Source organism: Idiotropiscis lumnitzeri, chromosome 2, assembly GCF_059441095.1.
Source record: "Idiotropiscis lumnitzeri isolate Australia: NSW breed Sydney's pygmy pipehorse chromosome 2, RoL_Ilum_1.0, whole genome shotgun sequence".
NCBI lineage: Eukaryota > Metazoa > Chordata > Actinopteri > Syngnathiformes > Syngnathidae > Idiotropiscis > Idiotropiscis lumnitzeri.
The window spans coordinates 16,472,269-16,492,135 of NC_142392.1; the positions used below are offsets into that span (position 1 = coordinate 16,472,269).

A 19,867-nucleotide genomic window follows, 5' to 3' on the forward strand; every position below is an offset into this window, starting at 1 on the left:
AAAACGCAGCACAGGTGCGGGAAAGCTTTTCTCTTTGGTGGACTGCTCCTCGCAAGTGACAAAGACAATCTTGGCTGGGTGATTCATTTATGAAGGCTTGTCTCGTTTTTGACAAAAACTCTGACATATCTTGTTCAAGCAATTCCTTATGGAATGATTGAACCTGACTCTAAAAACTGTGCACGCTGTGGCAAAAAGATCAATGGCGTTGATGAATTTTAGTGGCTATAACACAATGGATTAAGTTTTTGAAAAAATCAAGTACGTATTGGTCTTATTTATTTATGAAATTTTTACTGGCTCGGTCAATGAACCTCGGGTGGTCCTGCACAGTTTTGTGCACATGTGCGTAGTTTCACCTCATCCAAACATTTAAAATACTTTGAATGCATCCATCCAGGGTTGCACGGATCTCATCAGTGAACAAGCGCATGCTGCAAGGAATACATCTGCATCTTTGGCTTACTATGGGCTTAAAAAGGGAGAACGTCACAAACCCCTTTTCCACCAACAAGTCCAGGAACATTTAGTTCCTGGTAATAAAGTTCGTGTGGCCCAGGTGGTTTGCATCTCGACTGCAACTCATAGTTCCTGGTAATTTATCCAAATGACAATGATGATGTATCAGAGGGAGGTCTTGTGTTACTTTGTTACTCATTACTGACACCCTTTGGCTGTTAAGCATCATTGCAGTTCCAAAATAATTCAGTGAACTCTAATAATATTATGGTGTATCTTAGTCTAATTTTAATACATATTGGATAACTTTAAAATACACCTTATTCATATATGTCAGAGTGAAAGTGTTGTTGCTTAATTTATGCGTAGGGATTTTGATTCTTCACACGTAATTTTGTTTTCAAATTTATTTAGAAACAGAAATTTTATAAAAAAAAATTAAAAAGGGGAATGTTGGAATGTACTAGAAACAATCTAAGACAAAGTCGCCGCATGAGGTTTGACTTGACCAAACCAAATTTGTCTTTTTGTGTCCTCCAGACGTCAAGTGCAAACGATCTCCGTTCTGTGAAAGAGGAGCCAAACTTGACTCACATCAAGAAGGAGGAGGAGGAGATTAACAAGTCACCAGTGAACGTTGTCCCTACAAAGAGTGAAGATGAAAACAAGGATGAGAGTGAGGACAAGAGAGGGGCGGAGCCTCCAAGTAGCAGTTCAAGTCATCACGTGACAACAGAAGGTGATGAAGACCACTGGGGGCCATCACAAGCACATAATGAGGACACATTATCAGACGCTCATCATGATGATGATGGTGATCATGATGATGATAATGGGCAAGCTAAAGGTGAAAGGGCACGTCACACTGACTCATTAACTTTGTGTTTAAAAGGGCACAAAAAACACACAGTGGTGAAAACCCTTTTTCTTGCTCAGTTTGTGGCAGAAGCTTCTTTGATAAATCAACTTTAACAAACCATAGAAGAACACACAGTGGTGAAAAACCTTTTTCCTGCTCAGTTTGTGGAAAAGGTTTCTCTCAAAAGGCGAATTTAACAAGCCACACAAGAACACACAGTGGAGACAAGCCATTCAGTTGCAGCGTTTGTGCTAAAACATTCGCCACTAAACAGCAAGCTGAGAGACACAATTGTGCTGGTGACAATAGGAGCGATCCTTGAAGCTTAAAAAAAGACAAAAAAACTGAAGGAACTGACTCTTTGTGGAAAGATGATGTTGGAGTTCAGTCACCATGGAAATGAGAAGTAGTTTCGTAAATCAACCTTTAAAAGCCAAACTTACGCCAATGCATGTTCGTTTTTTGTACTCAAGAAGAAAAGGGTCAAATAAAGACTCAACAACAACTGATTAGAGTTCCGATATTTAGTTTCTTCAATTTCTGGAGTTCAGGAAATAGAACAAAGACAGATATCTGGGCGTCTTTTTCTTAATCTCACGAGAAAACTGCACTTGGGCGAGCACAGTCGAAAAATGCGCGCCATCTTTCAGCCCAGCTTCAGTTTTTAGAGGAGTTTTTTTAATGTCAAGGGTAATGTAGGTTGAATCGGTCGTCCTTGCTCCCTCCCACGGCACGTGTCCACGTCCAAGGGAAGGTCCTCCCCAGGTTAGTCATCGTCTGGATAGTTGATTCCCGTCTGGTCCCCAAGACTGACACGCCAAGGCTGGCCTTCTCCGGCGGGCAGTCCCTCCGTCTCTCTCCCTGCTGGCATTCCTCTGTAATCTTGTCGGTGTGTGCGCGTGTATGTGCGTGTATGTATATGTCTGTGTGTGTGTATGTGTATGTGCAGGTGTAAGGGTGTGTCTGTGTGTATGCATGCGTATGTGCATGTGCTCTGATCTCCAATTGTTCCGTCTTTCAGAATGTGTTTTTTTATAGCGTCTGCGTGAGTCCTCCAGTGCCCAATTTGGTATGTTTGCATCCCTACAGCCAATGTGGAGAATGTGCTTCGTCGTATTTGTCCATGAAGTGCTGTGAATGCAAGTCATGGAAATGCTATGTGTGCAAATTTGTTCTCACTACTGAGAATTTCAATAAAGTTCACACATTTAAACTAAGTACTATAAATTTAGCATATGAGAATAATATAATAAATCAGTAAACATCATGACTACAATCCCAGTCATTCTTGTGACCCATGCTTCTAGTTCCATTTGATAAATGCTTCTTGTTTCATCAATGTTTAAAATATTCAGTAAATATGAACCTGCTAACTTTGATAATCGACATTCTGTCCCGTATGTGTTTAAAATAATGCCAGTAATCGTAATACAATCCTTTAATCCCCGCCGAAAAATATTTTACCATCTAAATGAAAACGCAACCTGTGGCCACAAAAAATGCATGCGGCAAGAAATATACTATGACCCCCCCCCTGTCAACCCCACCCCCTAGTGGGGTTGATCCCAATCAAAGTTATATGAGCCAACAAAAAGTAACAAATTAATTAGTGCCGTCCCGCAATTAAAATTCTTAACTAAATAATCGCAACACTACCGTCATTAATTGCACTCAATCACCTTTTTTTAACTTGTTTGTGAAGCTTGTATCAGTCACTTGAATAAGATATTGTAATTAACGTAGACCCACCAAATTTTATATCTATATCTATTTCAATTCCCAGACTGTTGTAAAAGCTTTCTTTGAATATAATCTAGACCAGGGGTGCTCACACTTTTTCAGCATGCGAGCTACTTTCAAAATGACCGAGTCAAAATGATCTACCCACTACAAAAATGCAAAACATCTATTTATTTTCAAATGTATTAAGGATTATTTGTACGTACAATGTATGTTGATGTACCTTACATAACCAAATGAGCCAATATTGCAAGACACACATAATTAGCTATTAACATTTTTTTAAATTAACTGAGTTTACTTTGATGACTTGCACTGAATTGAATCAGCCAGGGATGCATAGTCCGGACAGTAGCTGCTGATAGCCAGCCTCAAACACACTTCCAAATGTTCATCAGTCATGGTGGAACGGTATTTGGACTTAATGATCTTCATGTAAGAAAAGGCTGACTCACATAAATAAGTGGAGCCGAATAATGCAGTCAAAGAGATAGCACATTTCCTCATGTTAGGGTACTTTTCCTCCGTGAGTAAGTTCCAGAACTGTCCATGAGCTCTCGACTTCAGTTCAATGTCGGTTTGTAGAGTCAAAATCTCATCTTCCACTCCAGAAGAGTTCATGTGAAACAGTGATGCAATGTTTGATGCGAGTGAATCAACCTCAACATCTTCCTGAAAAGGATAGCACATGAATGTAGCGACTGGCTCGAGCAAAGAAAAGTCTTGAAAGCGTTTGTTAAATTCTGACAGACAACCGGTGATCTGCTCCGTGTAGCGTGCACTGTCAAGTTGCTCACAGGCCTTCCCTTGCGTCTCCAACTCTGACGCCAGGTTCTTGAAAATTTGCCAAATCATGGTGCTGCAGCTTTGTGGAGAAATGTTGCATCTTTCGTTTGAAAGCGTGAACTGAGCTGATCATATTGGTCACTGTTTTGTCTTTTCCTTGCAGCTCAAGATTAAGGTCATTCAACAAGTTTGTCAGATCGGTTAAAAATGCCAAGTCTAACAGCCACTGGCCGTCATTTAGCTGCTTGTATTCTGCATGTCCAGATACACGGAAAAACTCCTTAATCTCCGGACAGAGCTCTCGAAATCTTTTGAGGAATTTCCCACGACTAAGCCATCTCACGTCAGTATGTAGCAACAACTCAGAGTGGTTGCAGCCAGCCTTCTCCAGATGTGCACGGAATAACCGTCTTTGAAGAGATCTGGCTCGAATAGAACATGCGATCTTCGTTGCCACATCCATGATCTCTTTCATGTTAAGCATTTTAGCGCATAGCGCTTGTTGGTGGATAATGCAATGGTAATTCAAGAAGTCTGGGAACGCATCATCCTGCCTGCACTTGGCAATAAATCCATTCACACGCCCAACCATTGCAGGTGCTCCATCTGTGGTGATAGACACCAATTTGTACATTGGGAGCTCAGTTTTCTCGATAAAGTTTTTAAACGTCTGAAATATGTCCTCTCCTCGCGTCTGTTCTTTCATGGGAAGTACTGTTAATAGCTCCTCTTTTGCAGTGATATCACTTAACACCATGCGAATGAAAACGCACATCTGGGCTGTGTCACTCACATCCGTAGATTCGTCCAACTGCAGTGAGAAAAATTCACAATTTCTGATGTCCGTCCACATTTGCTGGGTTAAATCCTCGGCCATGGCATCACAGCGACGTGTAACTGTATGTCTTGACAACTGCAGAGCTTTGATTGAAGATAATATCTCTGCCTTATTTTTAAAGTCCCGGAACAATGAGTCAGCTGCTTCAACGAATGCCTCTTTTACCATCTCTCCGTCTTGGAAGGACTTCTTGTTTTTAACAATGGCGTGACACACCCGGAACGATGCTTCGGTGGCCGCCTTCGCTTTGGAAGTATGTTGTGTGAAAAATGACTGCTGTCTTGTCAACTGGGATTTTAGTTCATTCACCTTTCTCTTTCTTAGCTCGCTTTTCGGCGGGAAGTCGTTTTCGTATCTTTCTTGAACAGTCCGAAAATGCCGCTCCACATTTCCCTTCTTTGGTACTGCGATGATAGAATGGCATATGAGGCAAACGCACTTCGAAAATGACATTGTGAAAAAAAAGTCCACCTCCCATTCTGTATGGAATTGATATGCTTTTGCCTTTTTACTTGGTCCAGCTCCTTCACTCATTTTAGTGACCATAAACTTTAGCGAGGGCTTAAAATCTGACACAATTCGCCGACTAGCTTAGCACTTTGCGTCGTTGTTTACGCATGAGCGGTGACCTAAAGGTCAAAATTCAGTTGTTATCTGACTGGTTGTCCTGTATGTCAATCAAGTAACGGGGATGGATGATAGGCTGACATCGTAAGTTCTGCTGCACTTAGAGCCGTTGTTTGATTTGATTGGTCAACAGAATGGCAACATTCAGTTGTCATCTGAATGGCTGCCTTGTATATTAATCAAGTGACGGCATTGATGCTAGGATGATATTTTTTTAATGTCACGCCGCGATCGACCAGTACCACCTCCGCGATCGACCGGTAGATCGCGATCGACTTAATGAGCACCCCTGGTTTAAGGCATCCATCCAAGGTTGCACGGATCTCATCGGTGAACAAGCGCATGCTGCAAGGAATGCATCTGCATCTTTGGCTTACTATGAGCTTAAAAAGGGATACCGTCACAACCCCCTTTTCTACCAACAAGCCCAGGAACATTTAGTTCCTGATAATAAAGTTCCTGTGGCCCAGGTGGTTTGCATCTCCACCGCAACTCATAGTTCCTGGTAATTTTTGCAAATGAAAATGATGACGGAACAATGGGAGTTGTTGTTACTTTGTTACTCATTACTGACACCCTATGGCTGTTAAGCGTCATTGCAGTTACAAAATAATTCAGTGAACTCTTAAAATATTATGGTGTATCTTAGTCTAATTTTAATACATATTGGATAACTTTAAAATATACGTTATTCAAATATGTCAAAGTGAAAGTGTTGTTGCTTAATTTATGTGTAGGGATTTTGACTCTTCAAACGTTAATTTTGTTTTAAAATTTATTTAGAAACAGAAATTTTATGAAAAAGTAAAAAGGGGAATGTTGGAACGTACTAGCAGGCTAAATGTCATTTTGGGCAAAAAAAAAACAAACAAAAAAAAACCAAACGTAAATCATGCAATAAATAGCGACTATGATGCCAGGGCCCCTTTAATTCTTTTAGGGATCCAGATTATAATGAAAGCAAAAAGTACCCACGATGAAACTATCCATAAATGCAAAATGAAATACTTGGAAACATATTTTGCTTGAAGGATTTCTATTCTATCAATGACATTATGTTGTGATGGCCCCCAGTGGCCCCCATTAATAAGTTAGGGTCCCACAACAGGTGTTCCATCAGACGCACACAATAGCCTGTGTGTGCTAACTTCAGCTTGCTTCCAGAAACGTCTGTGACTTTGTCCAGAATGAAATCGGGCCTCAGCCGCAACGTGCTTCCTTTTTAAATGCTCGTTTATCACTGTTGTGCTGCTAGGAAAGGGAGGTTTACATCGTTGGCCGTAATTTTGTGAAATGCCCCCATGGTCTGGTCCAAATCGGGGTCACACGCATTGCATGCATCACAACATTAATGCGGCAGGCACAAGTCAAGGTAGCACGGTAGAAACAAAAGAAGACAAAGTCGATGCACGAGGTTTGACTTGACCAAACCAAATGTATGTTTGTCTTTTTGTGTCCTGCAGACGTCAGACAAAATGATCTCCGTTCTGTGAAAGAGGAGCCAGACTTGACTCACATCAAAAAGGAGGAAGAGGAGGAGGAGATCAACAAGTCACCAGTGAAAGTTGTCCCAACAAAGACCGAAGATGTAAACAAGGATGAGAGTGAGGACAACAAAGGGGCGGAGCCGACAAGCAACAGCTCAAGTCATCACGTGACAACAGAAGGTGATGAAGACCACTGGGGACCATCACAAGCACATAATGAGGACACATTATCAGATGCTCATGACAATGATGATGATGATGATGATGATGATGATGGGCAAGCTCAAGGTGAAAGGGCATGTCACACTGACTCATTCACTTCAAAGCTGTCTTTAAAAGGGCACAGAAAAACACACCGTGGTGAAAAACAGTTTTCTTGCTCGGTTTGTGGCAAAAGCTTCATGCATAAGTCAACGTTTACAATCCACACAAGAACACACACTGAAGAAAAACCTTTTTCCTGCTCAGTTTGTGGCAAAAGCTTCTCTGGAAAGTCTAATTTAAGAAAACACGCAACAACACATAGTGGAGAAAAACCTTTTTCTTGCTCAGTTTGTGGTAAAAGATTTTCTCTAAAGTCCCGATTCACAGAACATACAAGAACACACACTGCAGAACCTCCTTCTTGCTTAGTTTGTGGTAAAAGCTTCTCCCAAAAGGCTCATTTAACAAGCCACACAAGAACACACAGTGGGGAAAAATCTTTTTCCTGCTCAGTTTGTGGCAGAAGCTTCTCTCATAAGTCAACTTTAACAAGGCACACAAGAACTCACAGTGGAGAAAAACCTTTTTCCTGCTCATTTTGTGGAAAATGCTTCTCTCAAAAGTCTTATTTAAGAAATCACACAAGAACACACAGTGGAGAAAAACCTTTTTCCTGCTCAGTTTGTGGAAAATGCTTCTCTGAAAAGTCACATTTACAAAGCCACACAAGAACACACAATGGAGACAAGCCATTCAGTTGCAGCGTTTGTGCTAAAAAATTCGCCACTAAACAGCATGCTGCGAGACACGATTGTGATGGTGAGAATATAGGGCTGGGCGATATGACCTAAAATCAATATTGCGATAAATTGAGCAATTTCACCTTGGTAATGATCGATGCACGATAAATTCCCCCCAAAATCAAAATAAATGCAGGAAATGCATATTAACTGTTTTTTTTTTTAACCAACTCGTACACATTACTTTCAATGAAAAATAATAGTACAAAAACCATTTGTATAAACATTCCAAATATCTTGCTTTGCATGATTTGAACAATGTCACAAAGAACAGGAGAAAAAGGGTAACTCTCACAAAATCTTTTTCTGCAAATCGATTGTGCCGAGATGCTGTCATGCCATTTGCAAAGGCCTAGATTTATGTAAAGGTATGTTGAAAACAATATAAATAATGCCATGTGCAAAGGAGCTAGTCGCCCGTAAACAAAATGCTCATTAGAATGGAAAAAAATGTCAATGCAATGCCAGTGCCAAATAAACAAGTGTGCTTCATTAGGAAAATGCCGTCTCGAGTACTCCGGTGCGCAGTCGCCACTTGTCATCTATGTAATGCACGGTCAGGCTCAAACAGGGATCCATGTTGCGACCCGACCACAAGTCGGATGTGGATGCAAAATGTTTGACATGTGTCCGCTCCCGTCCCGATGTTGTCCATATCGGGAAGTACGGTTTGCAACAAATATTTTCGTACCTCTCGTCGGCTACTTTCATGAGGCGTTTAAATCCTGTGCGCTCCACTGTAACTAGAGGAGCTCTATCTTTAGCTATGTGCTCGGCTATCGCGTCCACCTCTGAGACATTCTCTCGTATGGTGTCGCCTCCGTTATGGGCTGTTGTCACTTGTCCAAACTTGCTCCTCACTTTGAACTTTTAGCACAAGCTCCAAGTCAACAGCATGGTTGTGTTGTGGGTGGTGAAAAAGAAAAGGTTGGACGCGCTGTTTCTGGTGCTTACGACGCACTTTGTAGTTCATGTTTTTTTGCTTAAACATCGTCTTTATGGAACCCAAAACATTTCCAAACGACAGATGTCGAATTTCTTTTCGGGACAAGCACAACTGGAACAACTTCAACTAACGTTACTTCGCGTGTCAGCCGCTTCTGGATTTGAATCGCCAGCAACGACCGACCGCGTCGTCAGTTTTCTTTCTAGTTCAGCTGGGTGGAGTCACGTGACTAAAAAGACTTTTCTTTTTTTTTTTTAACACTGAATTTTCCGACATGGGCAAAATGATTGTATTAAATTTCAGGAACAGTAAATTTTCGGATTATCGCCCAGCCCTACGAGAATAGCAGCGATCCTTGAAACTTAAAAAAAAGGACCAAAAAAAACTGAAGGAACTGACTCTTTGTGGTAAGATGTAAATGTGATTTTGAATAAAATATGATAAATTTAATTTTGCAAAGCTTTTTTATTGACATTAAGCCAATGTGATCACTGCCAGAAGAACCATTGTGTCTGAGTGATGATTTTTTTTTTGTGATTTTACATCGAGATGTAAATAAAATTAATTGCCTTTGCCTGGAATAGGGCTGGGCGATAAACCGAAAATTTACCGTTACCGAAATTTATTAGAATGACCGACATCATTTTGCCCATGTCGGTAAATTCGGTGTCTAAAAAAAAAAAAGAAAAAGAAGTCTTTTCTGTCTGCGGCGATGCTCATGCCCCTTTAAGACGGCTCAAGCGCGTGTAGTCACGTGACTCCTCCCTTCTGAACAAGAATGTAAACAAGACGCGTTCGTAGCTGGCGATTCAAATCCTGAAGCGGCTGACACGGCTGCGGACGAAGTAACGTTAGTTGAAATTGTTCCTGTCGCGCTTGTCCCGAAAATAAAGTGGACATCTGTCGTTTGGAAATGTTTTGGTTCCATAAAGACGATGTTTAAGCAAAAAAACATGAACTACAAAGTGCGTCGTAAGCACCAGAAACAGCGCGTCCAACCTTTTCTTTTTCACCACCCACAACACAACCATGCTTTGACTTGGAGCTTGTGCTAAAAGTTCAAAGTGAGGAGCAAGTTTGGACAAGTGACAACAGCCCATAACGGAGGCGACACCATACGAGAGAACGTCTAAGAGGTGGACGCGATAGCCGAGCACATAGCTAAAGATAGAGCTCCTCTTGTTACAATGGAGCGGACAGGATTCAAACGCCTCATGAAAGTAGCCGACAAGAGGTACGAAAATATTTGCCGCAAACAGCACTTCCGATATGGACAACATCGGGACGGGAGCGGAGACATGTCAAGCATTTTGCATCCACATCCGACTTGTGGTCTTGTCGCAATATGGATCCCTGTTTGCGGCTGAATGTGCATTACATAGACGGCAAGTGGCGATTGCGCACCAGGGTAATCGAGACGGCACATTTTCCTGATGAAGCACATGCGTTTATTTGGCATTGGCATTCCATTGACATTTTTTTCCCATTCTATTTAGCATTTTGTTTACAGGCGACTAGCGCCTTTGCACATGGCATTATTTAGATTGTTTATACGATACCTTTACACAAATCTAGGCCTTTGCAAATGGAATTACAGCATCTCGGCACAATATATTTACATAAAAAGATTTTGTGAGAGGTACCCTTTTTCTCCTGTTCTTTGTGACATTGTTCAAGTCACGCAAAGCAAGCTAGTTTGAATGTTTATTCAAATGATTTTTGTACTTCTATTTTTCATTGAAAGTAATGCGTACCAGTTGGTCAATAAAAAAAGCAGTTAATATGCATTTCCTGCATTTATTTTGATTTTGGTCCTCAGGGGGAATTTATCGCGCATTTATCGTTATCGAGGTAAAACTGCCTAATTTATCGCGATATTGATTTTAGGTCATATCGCCCAGCCCTAGCCTGGAACAACATTTGTTACGTTATGCTTTTCAGTTGTCTTTTTAATCGTATTTAATGGAAAAGGTGTGAGAAGAAACTGTTCTTATGAAATCGGTATCTTCCACAATCATCAATAAAAATGACTTGTTCCACTTGCTCAACTGGCCTTCATTACGCTGTGTGAAAAGGTGAAAAACCGATCGAGAAGTTGAACTATAAAAAGAACAAGAAAGAGAAACGCAAGTAGTCTCAGTTTCTCTCAAAGGTTTTGGAATGTCAGGAGTTGGCAACTTGATGGCGACTGGAGTCACCACGGAGGAGATGATCAACATCACGCAGTTTGTTGCTGCTGTTGTCTTAATTGAACCCCGCAGGCCATCCGCCAGCGTCCCTGAATTTCACCGTCGGATCGTCAGCTATCCCACGTCTGACCCCAGATTGTTGTGGAATTTTCAGCAGTTAGGGAAGATCAATGAGTCTGGAAAATAAATTGTTTTTTGGGTCAGTCTGCAGAGTGATCTCAGTGGGAGAAGTGCGTGGGAAGATACTGATGCACACAGGAAGATGAAGATTTATTTGACAGGAACTGTGTAATCTTAAAACAAAAAGATACTTTTTCTGCGTTGAGCCTACTTATCAGTCAAGGTCGTGTTGTTTTGGCTTCGCAAAGAATCCTCGAGTACAAGAAGCGAAAGGCACTTTCTTCAAAAGCAGGTGGCCACAATAAATAACAAAAACCTTACTTGCTAAATAATTGTCCATAATATTAAGATTGAACAAAGTAGTGACACAAATATTGAAAAAGTAAATAATGTCACGATTAAACATTGAATACTAAATTATTACTAAAACAGTTCAATGAATCTTGAAATAAATAATGAATCACCGTAGTTTAATGAATACTGAAACGAATGATGAAATATTTAAGTTAGTTGTTATAAACACTGAAATCATTTTTTAAGACTAACATTTAGAGAATAAAACAGTGATGTATTTTAATTTAAAATTCACAACCACGTCGCTGGCGAAAAACCCTGTAAAAAGGCAAACATGTTGACATAAAGTATCACTTTACCATGTCAACTGTTAGAGAAATAGAGAAATACATTTGGAATACTATCCAACCAACAACATGGTGTCAGATGTGAAAAGAAAACCAGCAACAAAAGTAAAATTCAATACATCTCTCAAGTTCATATTTGGGAACTAAAATGTTTGTTCATGTGCATCTTAGGTTTTTCTCTATGTTTAGAAGAAGATAACAATGCTTTGCATCGCAAATGGTGACATCTGTCGGTGAGTTGGTGACAGTGCTCCACACAGCCAGCAGCCAATCATATCACAGCGGGGTGTGTCCTGTTCTTCCGCTTTGTGACGACCATTTTCTCGAAGGGAAAAAAACGACGCCATCTTTCATTCGTCTCGTCGAACAAAGAGAAGCTCACGAGTTATCACCAAGCAGAGATCAAGTGCCTATTTGTTGGAATCATCATTTGAAAATGTGTGCTAGAACGACACCCAAGTACAAAGAGGAATTTTGTGGAATAAAAGAAGAGAACGAGCAACATCTTCAACTGCTTGACGAAGTTTGCAAGCAGCCTCGTGTTGTGCCACACAAAGCAGGTTTGTACACGTCTTACTCTCATTTGCTTTGTAAATAACGACTTTCTATCGTTAAAAATATGCATCACAACATTAAGTTGTTTGGGGAAATGCGTTCAAGGTTATTGCCGTTTTATCTTTTAATATTGGGGGGCTAGCAGAGAGAGGGTGCACAGAGCTGAAGGAAGCAGGACGGCTGTAAAAATGAACAACAATGCCTGCTTTTTCCCTGGTGTCAGTCACCTTTATCTGGTGCAGTAAGCTATTTCAGTCAGCAGCTAATTAAGCTCTCCCAAAGGCCTCAGGGCATTTCAACCTGACACCTCATGTTTCAAAACTATGCTTACAGGTTAATAAAAGGTCACAAAAACATGGACCTCTTAAACAGGAAAACGCGAGTTCAGTGGTAACAGAGTTGTGTCTATGCTGGCAGTTTAGCCGGAAGCCACAAAAACAGATGCACGTCTTGAACCGTGTTTGACAGGAAACCGTTTAGCAGATGTGTGACCCAAACATGTCTTGTAAGCTGAAACCGTTCGAACAACAGGAAGAGTGTGGACGGGTGTGATAAAGTCAAAGTGTTCATCTTTTTCCATTCTTTATGAGTTTGCATCTTCAAATTGCTTTGCTGTGCTTCAATAAAACGTCGCACAGGAGCGGGAAAGCTTTTCTCTTTGGCGGACTGCTCCTTGCAAGTCAAGTCAAGTCAATTTTATTTGTATAGCCCTTAATCACAGACAGTCTCAAAGGGCTTTACATAGCCACAATCGACATCCCCGATCTTAACCCCCAGGACAAAGACAATCTTGGCTGAGTGATTCACTTGTACAGGCTTGTCTCGTTTTTGACAAAAACTCTGACAGATCTTGTTCAAGCAATTCCTTACGGAAGGAATTCTGCCTGACTCTAAAAAATGTGCACACTGCGGCGAAAACGTCTATGGCGGGTAATCAATTTTAGTGGATAAAACACAAAATATTCTGTTTTTTTTTTAAAAATCAAGTACATATTGGTCTTATTTATGAACTTTGTACTGGCTTGGTCGTGTGAGAGTCAATGAACCTCGGGTGGCCCTGCACAGTTTTGTGCACGTGCGTAGTTTCACCTCATCCAAACATTTAAAATACATTTAATGCATCCATCCAGGGTTGCTTGGATCTCATCAGTGAACAAGCGCATGCTGCAAGGAATGCATCTGCATCTTTGGCTTACTATGCGCTTAAAAAGGCTGAACGTCACAACCCCCTTTTCTACCTACAAGTCCAGGAACATTTAGTTCTGTCTCTTAATGCAAAAAGAAATACTTTTATTTTACTTGAAGGATTTCTATTCTATCCATGACATTATGTTGCGATGGCCCCCAGTGGTCTGCATCAATATGTTAGGGTCCCACAACAGGTGTTCCATCAGACGCACACAATAGCCTGTGTGTGCTAACTTCAGCTCGCTTCCAGAAACTTCTGTGACTATGTCAGGAATGAAATCGGGCATCGGCCGCAACGTGCTTCCTTTTTAAATGCTCGTTTATCACAGTTGTGCTGCTCGGAAAGGGAGGTTTACATCGTAGGACGTAATTTTGTGAAATGTCCCCATGGTCCGGTCCAAATCGGGGTCGCACGCATTAATCCGTGTGCAGCAGGCTCAAGTCAAGTTAGCACTGTAGAAAATAGGACAAAGTCGCCGCATGAGCTTTGACTTGACCAAACCAAATTTGTCTTTCTGTGTCCTGCAGACGTCAGTGAAAACGATCTCCGTTCTGTGAAAGAGAAGCCAGACTGGACTCACATCAAAAAGGAGGAGGAAGAAGAAGAGATCAACAAGTCACCAGTGAACGTTGTCCCTATAAAGACTGAAGATGAAAACAAGGACAACAGAGGGGCGAAGCCTACAAGCAGCAGTTCAAGTCGTCACGTGACAACAGAAGATGACGAAGACCACTGGGCGCCATCACAAGCACATAATGAGGACACATTATCAGACGCTCATGATGATAATGATACGAATGATGATGATGCTGATGATGGGCAAGCCAAAGGTGAAAGGGCATGTCACACTGACAGTTGGGTATGTACTCACTGTGGGAAATCATTAACTTCAAAATTCTCTTTAAAACAGCACATAAGAACACATAGTGGAGAAAAACCTTTTTCCTGCTCAATTTGTGGCAAAAGCTTTTCTGTAAAGTCACATTTAACAAGCCACACAAGAACACACAGTGGTGAAAAACCTTTTTCCTGCTCAGTTTGTGGCATGAGTTTTGTTCATAAGTCAAATGTAAAAAGGCACACAAGAACACACACTGGAGAAAACCCTTTTTCCTGCTCAGTTTGTGGCAAGAGTTTCTCTCAAAGGTCTAATTTAATAATTCACACAAGAACACACAGTGGTGAAAAACCTTTTTCCTGCTTAGTTTGTGGCATGAGTTTTGTTAATCAGTCAAATGTAAAAAGGCACACAAGAACACACACTGGAGAAAACCCTTTTTCCTTCTCAGTTTGTGACAAGCGTTTCTCTCGAAAGTCAATTTTAACATGTCACACAAAAGCACACATTGGTGAAACACCTTTTGCTTGCTCGGTTTGTGGAAAATTCTTCTCTGAGAAGTCTCAGGTAACAAGACACACAAGAACTCACAGTGGAGAAAAGCCTTTTTCCTGCTCAGTTTGTGGCAAGAGTTTCTCTCAAAAGTCAAATTTAACAAAACATAGAAGAACACACACTGGAGAAAAACCTTTTTCCTGCTCAGTTTGTGGCAAAAGCTTTTCTGTAAAGTCAACTTTAAAATATCACACAAGAACGCACAGTGGAGAAAAGCCTTTTTCCTGCTCAGTTTGTGGCAAGAGTTTCTCTCAAAAGTCAAATTTAACAAAACATAGAAGAACACACTCTGGAGAAAAACTTTTTTTCTGCTCAGTTTGTGGCAAAAGCTTTTCTGTAAAGTCAACTTTAACATATCACACAAGAACGCACAGTGGAGAAAAGCCTTTTTCCTGCTTAGTTTGTGGCAAGAGTTTCTCTCAAAAGTCAAATTTAACAAAACATAGAAGAACACACTCTGGAGAAAAGCCTTTTTCCTGCTCAGTTTGTGGCAAAAGCTTCCTCCGTAAGTCAACGTTAACAATCCACACAAGAACACACAGTGGTGAAAAACCTTTTTCCTGCTCAGTTTGTGGCAAGAGTTTCTCTCTAAAGTCACAATTAACAGCGCACTCAAGAACACACCGTGGTGAAAAACCTTTTTCCTGCTCAGTTTGTGGTGAAAGCTTTTCTATAAAGTCAAGTTTAACAAGCCACACAAGAAAGCACGCTGTAGTAAAACCCTTTTCCTGCTCAGTTTGTGGCAAGAGTTTCTCTCAAAATTCACAGTTAACAAGCCACACAAGAACGCACAGTGGAGACAAGCCATTCAGTTGCAGCGTTTGCGCTAAAAAATTCTTCACTAAACGTAGTGCTGAGAGACACGATTGTGCTGGTGAGAAAAGCAGCGATCCTTGAAGATTAAAAAAATGAAAGAACCGACTCTTTGTGGTAAGATGTAAATGTGATTTTGAATAAAATGTCAATTTAATTTTGCAAACCTCTTTTATTGACACTAAGCCAATGTGATCAGTGTCAGAAGAAGCAATGTGTCTGAGTGATGATGATTTGTTTTGGTGTTTACATCAAACATTATGAATATGATTGCCTTTGCCTGGAACAACATTTTTTAACATTATGCTTTTCAGTTGTCTTTTTAATCGTACTTAATGGAAAAGGTGTGAGAAGAAATGGTGCTTATGAAATCGTTGCCTTCCACAATCATCAATAAAATCACTTGTTCCACTTGCTCAACTGGCCTTCATTATGCTGTGTAAAAAGGTGAAAAACTGAACGAGAAGTTGAACTATAAAAAGAACCAGACAGAGAAACGCAAATCGTCTCAGTTTCTCTCAACGGCAGTTAAGTTGAATACGTTTTTCAAGTTCGTATTTGGGAACTGTCAGAGAAGTTTCTGCAAAACAACCGGACAAGCCTTCTGACTGTACAACTGAATCAACCAGCCAAGATTGTCTTTGTCACTTGTGAGGAGCGGTCCGCCAAACCTCTCAGTGAGAAGGCCCAGAGAAAAGTTTTCCCACTCCTGTGCGGCGTTTTATTGTAGCACAGCAAAGTGTGACCCACGAAATATGTGGTCACAGTTTGGTTCATTTGGGATGGTTGATGTGAAGGGAAATCCATTTTCCAGGTTGATTTGAAACATGTGCGTGTTTCGACAGCAGAGGGCAGTAAAGGAACAGCACAGTACCAGCGATGTGATTGTATCTTCACAACAAGCTGCAGTAAAGTGGCGTTGTGTCGTAGTTTCTATGAGTTCGCGATTCTACGGAGCCCCTTAGGGGACACGGAAGAGAGAAAAAAAACTTTGCGTTCCCTCGCAAAATCTTTGCGTTCCCTCGCAAAGTTTGCGGGAATGCAAAGTTGTTTAGTTTTTTCTTCGAGTGAATGTTTTTTTTTTTAATGCGCGTTTATGTACTTCCGGGTCATCTTCCGTGTAAACAAACGCAGCAAAGATGGCGTGTGTTCACCCGTGGGCGAGTTTAATTGAATTTTACTTTGAAATTGGCTTGAAATACAAAGAAATAAAATCAGTTCTGGATATTAAGCACGGTGTTCAAATAAGTGAAAGACATCTGAAGCGAGTGCTAAACAAAAAAGGATTCTTTCGTCGTAAAACGTTCACTGACTTGTACGGAGCCCCTTAGGGGACACGGAAGAGAAAAAAAAAAACTTTGCGTTCCCTGCAAAGATTGCGTTCCCTCGCAAAGTTTGCGTTCCCTGGCAGACTTTGCGAGGGAACGCAAAGTTGTTTAGTTTTTTCTTAGAGTGAATGTTTTTTTTTTTTTAATGCGCGTTTATGTACTTCCGGGTCATCTTCCGTGTAAACAAACGCAGCAAAGATGGCGTGTGTTCACCCGTGGGCGAGTTTAATTGAATTTTACTTTGAAATTGGCTTGAAATACAAAGAAATAAAATCAGTTCTGGATATTAAGCACGGTTTTCAAATAAGTGAAAGACATCTGAAGCGAGTGCTAAACAAAAAAGGATTCTTTCGTCGTAAAACGTTCACTGACTTGTACGGAGCCCCTTAGGGGACACGGAAGAGAAAAAAAAAAAACTTTGCGTTCCCTGCAAAGATTGCGTTCCCTCGCAAAGTTTGCGTTCCCTGGCAGACTTTGCGAGGGAACGCAAAGTTGTTTAGTTTTTTCTTAGAGTGAATGTTTTTTTTTTTTTAATGCGCGTTTATGTACTTCCGGGTCAGTTTGCCTACCCTTGCCTTGAATGCGCGGCTGTTCAAGAGACGACAGTACGTTGGAGGCGGCACTAATCATGGAGGAGGGCTTGGAACGTTTCTTGCGGTCAAGAGATGTCCCTCACGGTGACATTATGCGCATGAAAAGCGACAAGCAACATACAATTCACTCTAACATAATTCCTTAATAATAGCAATATGGGTCCCTACTGTTAACTTTCTGTTTTGCATAATACTAGCGTGCAAACTGTTTACCTCTTGAGTGGCAAGAAAAGCATAAATTTGATTGACTATTATTTTAGTAACTATTTTTTAGTAACATAGAGGTAAAAATACAGTGTGAACTTAACTGGGGGAGGGGTGAAGCCAGCATTTCTATCTAGTCGAGCTGCACTGTTAATGCTCTTATAGTATTGAAGATATTTAACACAAATTAAAAACTACGTTACAAAAATAGTAAATGTACTGCCACTTCCAGATGTTTAATATTGAATACATTTAATTATGACTGCTGTGTGCCATTACTCATGTGAATATATACAAAATACGTTATTAAGTAAGTAAACATTGCAAGTATTTATTCTCATATTTCATATTTGCAGGTTGACATGGCAGTAATTTCCCTTTTGACTGACGAGCAATTGGGCAAATATATCACTTCCTACGGTGATCGAGTAGCTGTCCTTTGCTTTTGTCGACAGAAAATGCCCAGTGCTGATAATGAAACTCTCATACAGACATTAAGGGACAAAATAAGATCAAGGAAAAAAGGTGTACTGAGTGGAACTCCAGGTGTGCTCCAAAACCACGACAGGGGAATGGCAAGAGAAAAAAAAATTTCTGCGGAAACGAGTTGCAGGAAGATTGAAATAGGATGGCTCCATTTTTATGGCAATGAATATACCATCAAGTTAGGACAACCAATGGTGGAGGAACAAGGCATGCCATTATGGAAAAAACAGCAACTGTTGCTCAGATTTTGGAATTGGGAAAAGAGTTATTTTTCCCAGATGGAAGCTCAACCAAAGGATCAGTTGGTGACTTTACTTTTGAGGTATGTGACTTTAAAAGAAATCAGATTACTTTAGATGAAACGGTTGGCAGACTCTATGAAAAAAACAAACTGAAGCTGCTGAGATTTTACATTTGCACAAAAGAAGTTCCTTCCACATGTCAAGTGGATGAACACAGTGAAGATACTTTATCTGTCACCAACATGAAGGGAGGACTTTCACAGTTGAATGAAGATGGATCTCACCTTAACGGAGGTGATCTGTATAGAAATGTACTGGATCACGGACACTCATCTGACAGTGACGTAGGCGAACAGGTTTGTGCCAGTTGATGCATTATTTGTTATGCTCGATTTAAGTAAAACAGAAGTGAAGTCTTTTTGCTACTCAAAAAAGAAAAACATGTGTGCCAACAATGAACATGTTTGCTAAAAAATGCATCACAAAGACTGAGGGAAAATTCACAGCTATTTAATACTATTTCTAATGTGTTTTATCCTAATCTGTAGTGTTTGCCCAGCATTTAATCAGAATAAAGTGCTTACCATTAGATGATTTTAAATTGTTGCAGACAATTGTTTTAGAGTTCACTGTATTTGTTGCAGAGTTTGCAATTACAAGCAAGGTGTGGCGGTTCGGTGAACCAAGTGGAGTGAAAACAGGACCCAAAAGCAAGCGTGGAGAGGAGAGGAGGTTTTATTGGTATGATAGGAGGGGAAGCAGCGAGTTCGGGAGCCGGGGATGGGTGGCTGGTGGAGGAGCGACGCGACAGGGCAGACGAGCCTGCAGCAGCGGGAGAAGGCGGGCCGGTGACGGCGCAGCGGGAGGCAGACAGGCGCTCTGGCGGGAGGAGCGCGGGCGAGGAGATCGGCGAGGCAGGGAAGATGCCGGCGAGGAGGCGGAAGCGGTGAACGGCAGGCAGGCAGCGTAGGGGCGGCCAAGGTGCAGGCGGCGGTCAGGAACTCGACGGTAGGCAGCAGAGGAGCGGGCTCGGACGGGCGCTGGGCGGCTGGAGGGAGAACGAGGACATTCAGAGGTTAACGACGAACGCATGTCACGGCAAACAGGCGAGAGCAAGGTGAACGACGACATGAGCCAGGTGCCACGGTTGGTCACGGGATAATCCGGCGTCTGGCTCCTGGCAGCGCTGAGCTTTAACCCTGCGGTGATTGCTGTTGATGAGCTGCAGGTGCGCAGGAGCCGACGCCCTCTCAAGCCGGAGGCGTGCCTGGCTGGAAACTGCCGGAGACCTGAAAACAACAATAACCTCGCCAGGCCCCACAAACCCGAACCCCCACACAAGGTTAAACAAACAACGACGACTTTCTG

At 41.4% G+C, this 19,867-nt stretch overlaps 1 protein-coding gene and 1 pseudogene across 1 annotated transcript in view; both read left to right on the top strand.

Annotated features, from left to right (window-relative positions):
• LOC148341826 (uncharacterized) overlaps positions 1-19,867 on the top strand; it is a 447,376-nt gene that overhangs the window by 74,797 nt on the left and 352,712 nt on the right. The window lies entirely within an intron of this gene.
• LOC148341828 (uncharacterized) lies at positions 17,505-19,237 on the top strand (annotated as a pseudogene).